The sequence below is a fragment of the Condylura cristata genome, unplaced genomic scaffold (assembly GCF_000260355.1).
Source record: "Condylura cristata isolate star-nosed mole 26May11 unplaced genomic scaffold, ConCri1.0 scaffold00008, whole genome shotgun sequence".
NCBI classification, from domain to species: Eukaryota; Metazoa; Chordata; class Mammalia; order Eulipotyphla; family Talpidae; genus Condylura; species Condylura cristata.
This window is the reverse complement of record NW_004567109.1, coordinates 15,447,762-15,454,367: the sequence shown is the minus strand read 5'-3', so window position 1 is coordinate 15,454,367 and position 6,606 is coordinate 15,447,762.

The window sequence follows — 6,606 nt, the reverse complement described above, 5'->3', positions numbered from 1 at the left end:
TAGCAGGACACAGAAACACTCAAACCAATGGCCCGTGACTGATCACACTCCTCACTCTTCCAAACTTCTGATCAGATCTACCCTCCAGGGAGAAGGCTCCCAGTTGCCTTCCCCAACCCCTGCAGCGGGTAGGGCAGGTGCGGGAGGGTTTCACCCTCTAACTCTAAGTGCAGAATAGCTCACAGCTATGGTGGTCCAGGAACCACAGTCGGAACTTTAAATGTGTTGTGGCGGTAACCCGCACTGGCACCCTCGTGAGCTGAGACAGTTCATCAGCAAGGAAACTGCAGCCCTGAGAGGTGAGGGAATGTGCTGAAAAATCACACTAGTAAGTGCTAGACAATAATTTGAACCCAGTTATTCTGAGACTGGAGCCCCCGCCCTTGACCACTTGCTGAGTTCTTGTGGGAATCTCAGGTGGAGACATTACGACCAGAAAGGCCTAGGGGTCGGCTGAGGGTCACACAACAGCAGAGACTGAGTTGATTGGTCGTCAGAGGGAGTTGGGTAAGGGTATACAAACGATTGCACCAAAGCTTCCAGATGCCAGCTCGCCCCCAATGTGAACTACTGGCGGTCAGCAGGGCCTAGGAAGGCGAGGGGCCAGGTTGGCGTGGACGTCATCAGCGCTCACTGTGCTCCATCCTCACCCCTGCTCCCGGAGGCCTGTGCTGTGGGGCAGAGGCCCCTCTTGCGGGCTGCCCCCTCCTCCTGTGTTAGTCCTGAGGTGTTGTCTCTGTGTCCTTCTCCACGCAGGGAAATGGCAGGAGACAGAAGAGGAAGCGCTAGCCCGCTGGGAGCTTGTCTCTGTCTGGGCAGGGGGAGTTGCCTCTGTTAGGGACTCATGCCGGTGAGTAGTTGTGGGTGTTTATCAGGTGCTGCATGTGAGACAGACTCTCCCTTTGTCATTATCTCCTTTAATCCTTTCAGCAAAAACTACATGAGGTTGCTGTGATCTCGCTTTCCAGAGGAAGAAGTTAAGTGATACCCCCCAAGTATAGAGCCAGCAACAGCCAGAGCCAGGATTTGAACCCGCACAGGTGATCTGACATGATGCTCTAGGACAGGGTTCCCGGATGCGGTCTCTGGGCCAGCAGCACCAGGCACTGCCTGCTGGCGCACATGCCAGAGTGAACTACTGAGTCAGAAGGTCGGGGGGAGCCCCCTGTTCAAGCACTTGCGCCCCACTCTCACAGCTCCTGGGGGAGCAGTGGTGACCTGATGACAACATGGGCCCTGGGTTCGGGCAGAACTGAGTTCAAGTCTCCGCCCCATGATGCCGGGGACTAGGGCCTTGAGCCCCGAATCTTGAGCCCTGGCCTTCCTAGCCTGTGCCGTGGAGACGCGCCGCGGCGACCACTCTCCCAGAATTGTTGCCAGGTTAGACGAGGAAGGAGGGCCCCTTTGGCAGGTGAGCAAGTCGAGGCTCAGAGCGGGAAAAGGCGGGCCGGGTGCCCGTGGGTGGGCCCTTTCCCCGGGAGCACTGCCGTGTGGGCTGCCCCCGGAGCTGACTGCTCCCCCACGCCGGTGCCGGGTGCCCGTGGGTGTTGAGAGACTAAGACGTTTCTTCTTCGTGTGTGGCTCTGGCCAGTGCTTGCGAAGGGCCCGCCGAGGGCTCCCGCGTCATCACAGGTAGAAGCTGGCCAAGCCCTGCTGGCTGCTAACGGCCTCCCGGGGAGCGAGGGCATTCCGAGCTGCAGGCTTCCCTCTGGGTAGAGCAGCCCTGCCGCCTGGCCACCTCGGCGCTGTAGCTGTCAGCTCGTTGCCCCGCGGGGCTTTCTTGTTGCTGGATGCTTAGCGGTGCCCTGGCCGCGTCCCTCTTCTAGATGCCAGTAGGGACCCCTCAAGTTGTGACGGTCAAACCTATCTCCAGACATTACCAAATGTCTCCTGGGAGCAAAATTGCCCAGTCGAGGGCTACTAAGGTAATCAGATAAGGTGCTTTTACACACCAGGTGAGGTGGGGTTCATGGGATCCCTCAGTTACCTGGGGGCCCGGGGCCCCGTGCCACACAGTGGGTAGAGGTAGGCCTGGAATCCAGGCCTTTTGTGCCTGCTGTTTTTCATGGGTCTCTCAGAAAGGAACCCCAGGGGGCAATACGGTGGAGCCCAGGACACTCGGAATGTCCTTTCCTTTGGCATCTATCGACCTAGTCCACAGCAGTGCCCATCTGAAGCGCCAAGGTGGTCAAGCCAAGCAGGTGCCTGGCTCCATGAGCTACTGGCTGGGCACCTGGAAATACTGCCAAGGCCGGGGCTGTCCTTGCGGAGCTCACCATGGCCCGGGCAGCGGAGGTGGGCATCAGCAGCAGAGTGGAGCCATGGCCCTCCCGTTGTGGCCATAAAGCTGCCACCAGAGGTGAAAGATGGGTCTCCCTGCCACAGGGCCGCTGACGGCCATGCAGAGACGGGTGGCAGGGCTGATTTAGGGCAAGGAGAGGGAGGCGGGGGAGACGAGAGTCAATCAGAGCCAGAGACGCAGACACAGGCGGGCAGAAACAGAGAGGTTCAGAGGCAGACGGGGGGAAGAGACGCAGAGGACAGGAAGCCCAGAGGTAAAGAGGTACAGGAGACAGGGACACAGAGACAAAAAAATGTGAGACAAGGGTGGGGACCAGAGACAGGGAGAGGGAGACGCAGAGTTAGAGATGCAGATCCCGAAACAGAGGGAAAGAGGAGCATCAGAATCGGCGTGAGAAAAGGCCGGAGAGAGCCAGAGAGGGGACCAGCGTCACCATCACCATGAGGGAGGACAGAGCTTCAGACCCAGCCGTCCCGGCCAGATCCAGACGGAGCAGAAGACACGGACAGTGAGAGCAGCATCCACAGGAGGCAGGCAGAGGCGCCCAGAGAAACTGACGCGGGCAGGAAGACCTGGCCCGCTGGCCTGTCCCTGCCACCCGGAAGCTACATGTGTGTGCGCACGAGTATCTGCACGTGGGTGTGTCTGCTTGTGTGCGTGTGTGTCATGCCCTGGCTGGCCTGTCTGAGTCCTGGTGCACTCAGCCACCAACTCACTGGCGGGCAGAGGGACGCCAGTCCCAGCCGTCGGCAGGGGCCTCTCCCTCTTGCAGAGGAGACCGCACACAAACACACCAACACCAGAGACAGGCAGGGTTTAGAACAGGGTCACAGGCTCGGCAGCGACCTGGGGTCCTCTCGAGCTGGTGATCACCAGGCCACCCTGAGGAGACAAGATCCCGAAACAGAGGTGACGTGCAGGTGAGAACTGATGTCAAAGAGCCAGCCCTAGCGAACAGCTGGGGACCCTCCTTCCGGCAGAGGGGAGAGTGGGTGCAAGGCCCAGAGGGGAAAACCATGTTGGCAACTTCACAGCCCAGAAAGGAAGCTGCTGGGGGCACAGCTCCTGGGCAAGGGGACAGGACAGGCAGGCGGAGGGCAGTCAGAGAGGGTCGGTGAGGCCCAGGGACGGGTTGGGGGGCTTTTTCCAGGAGGGATGAGAACTGGGAGGGAGCGGGAGGCCCGCATGGCTGCGGGCCTGGGAAAGGGCTGCTGGACGCTGGGCGGGGTGGATGGGCGGCTCCGCCAGGCGGGCGGGCAGTGGGGCTCCGGCAGGAGTGCGGCGCTGTGGATGTTGCTGAGTCAGTGGAGGGGGCAGAATCACAAGACTGAGTGGTGGTGGTGGGGAGGGAAGGCGCCAAGAGATGACTCCTAGGTTTTTGGCCCAAGCATCTGAATGAATTGTGGTGGCATTTCCCAGAATGGGGAAGAAAGGGAGACATAGGTCTGTAGGGGTCATGAGGAGGACTGCTTTGGCCTCTTCTGTGTGAGTGTGCACGCGTGTGCTGCACCTCTGTCTTTGCATCTTTGCACTCCTGCAGCAGGGCACAGTTGTGCATGTGTGCATGTTGGGGGTTCAGGCCTCCCCATAGGGGTTTCCGGGCCCATCCTGGGACCAGCCCTGTCTCGGCCCTTCATTTTCTCCACGCCCCAGGTATTGCCCCTGCCAGATGGGGATTCCCCAGCGGCAGCTGATGATGGGGCGGGTAGGTCCCTGGGGACTGGTGACATCTGGGCACACTACCCCAGGCCCCAGAGGCCTTGGCAGCCCCACCCGGCAGCGGCAGGCAGGCACCAGGGCAGCTGGTGGCGATTAGCAGTGTTGATTACCTCGTGGCGATGCCATCTGGGGTGAGGGCACTGAGCCCAGCCCCACGGGATACCCTGCTTGCTGGCGTGCAAGGCTTTCTGGGGCTGAATGCACATGAATGTCAGCACGGCTGCATCACGTATGTGCGTAGGATGCCTGTGTGGCCCGTGTCTGTGTGCACATGTGCTCATGCCGGGCGCCTGCTGGCTTCTCCGCCTGCACACGCGTGCGTCTGCCCTGGGCACACACGTGTTCTGTGTGCCCGTACACGTCTGTGCGCACACGTGTCTCCGATTATATGTGTGCTGTGTGCCCGCGTGTGCTGTGTGTAGGCCTCTCCTGGGGTTTTCCGCGGCCTCTTTCTGTGGCCTCGTCTGTGCTCACCCGTGTGGCTCTCCATCTACCTGTGAACATGTCTAGCTGCACACTCACTCACATGGGGTCTAGACACACGCGTGACTGTATGTTTTGGGATCTGTGTGCACGTGTGTCAGGAGGGGGAAAGGGCACAGGCACATTCCCTGGCTGTGATATGATAGTGTGAGTAGCACCTTAGGGTGCTGGGGGAAGGTGTCTGCACTGGGCTGGCTCAGGCGCCTCCATTGGGCCCCGAGTCCAGCGTGGCCTCCTGCCCGGGAGAGTGTGGGTGTAAGTGGGGAGGGTAGGAGTTGCCCCGTGGGAGTCAGTGTTCTGCGTCCGCCCGGCTGGCGGGCGCTGACCTAGCTACGCGTGTGCTCCTGGGCGAGTTGTGCGGTTCCTCTGCTCAGGTTTCCCACACAGGCGTGCGGTGTCCTCCACTAGCTGAAAGTAGGATTCGGTATGATCTAGTAGATTATTACTGGGGGTGGGGAATGCCACGATCACTAACTTATATGAAAAATCTTTGAGCATTCCCAGACCCAAAGCCTCTGCTTTGGCGTCCCGGGGAGGAGGGAAGCCTGGAGGTGGGGGCACAGTGAGGGCAGAATTCTCCAGCCCGGGTTGCTGAGAGGGTTAAAGACTAACCCATGTGATGACCTCAGCCAAAGCCTGACCTGAAGGTGCGGCCTGTTATTCCCAAGTGCTCACCACTGGGGCGGACTCAGTGGGCCGGCTGGACCCGGCCCACCCACCCCTGAGCCTGCAGCACCCAGAAACCAGCACTCCCCCACTTTCCGCCTGCTGAGCTCAGCGCTTCCCAGGCCCCACCTCCATTGCCGCCACATCTGGGCTGGCTCTGAGCGGGGACCACAGTCTCGGCGCCTCCGTGGCCATGGTTGGGGTTTCCACTGACTCAGCGCCTCTGGGGTGCAGGCGGGAATCCCAGGCCTACTCCCCGCCCCCACCTGGGTTTAACCAGGGTCACCTTGTTGCTTCATGGGGAGCCCCATCAAGGTGCATCTGTGGGGGTTGGGGGACGCCCCCCACATCCATTCCCCTTACTCCTAGACCTCTTGTGCCCACTTCTCCATAGTTGCCCAGAAATCTGTTGGCTGCCTCCAGGGGAAGGCCCAAGGGGTCACCTTGGTCCTCCCCTTGCCGCCTGGGGACAGAACCTGACATGGCGCTTGCTGCTGTCCCTCAGGAGTCCAGTCTCCGGTCCAGCCTCTTGCTTCCTGGGCTCCTGCGTGTGCGGCTGCCCTTCGCCACCACTGGCGTGTGAACTCCAGCCCCAGGCTGGTCCTCTTGTTTAGCCCCAGCTCCCACCGGGCTTCACGACATGATGATGGGAACAGTGAATCTTTATGGAAGTCTCTGTTGTGCCAGGCCCGTAGTAAGCATTTTAACAGGCTTTAACTCACTTCCTGCTCACAGAAACCCTGGGAGACAGAGGCAGCCATTGTCCCATCTTATGGAGTCCCGGGTAAATAGCAAGCTAGGGCCACAAAGCCAGACCCTGCCGACCTCCTGGAGGTAGAAGGCCTGGCTTGGCTCCCCCCTCTGGGAATGGGGCCAGCGCAGAAGGGGTTAATTTAGCACCATCCCCCCTTGGGGGAGGAGGCCCCTCCCCCCCCAGTTCAGACAGACCAAGGAACAGACTCTGGGAGTTTTAGGCTGAGAAGCTGGAAAAAGCTGCCCAAGGAGGCTGGGACAGCCGCCACGTCATGGGTGCTGCGGAGCGGGGAGGGGGGTCTTCCCCCACCAAGTCTTCTGGAGGCACAGGGGAGGCCCTTCAAGCTCCAGGCCTAGTTCTTAAAGGGGCGTAGTACTCTGGCCCACTCGCCTGCCTGCCCCCTGCCAGAGGAACCCCCTTCCAGGGCAGCTCTGGGCACGCTGGGTCCCGCCTCCCGTCCTTTCGCTTGCTCACCTGGCAGGGGAGTGGGAGGGGCGGGCCTGGGAGCCCGGCCAGGCCGGTGGGGCTGTGCTTCTGTCCCACCGCCCAGGCATCACACCGCCACTAGAGTCCACACCAGAGCCCTCTCCCGGGCCTTCCTCCCGCCTCCTGCCTGGCGGGCGGGTCCAGCTGTGTTCCATTAGCAGCCCTTGGCAGGTCCCCAGCCCCCTGGAACCGCCCC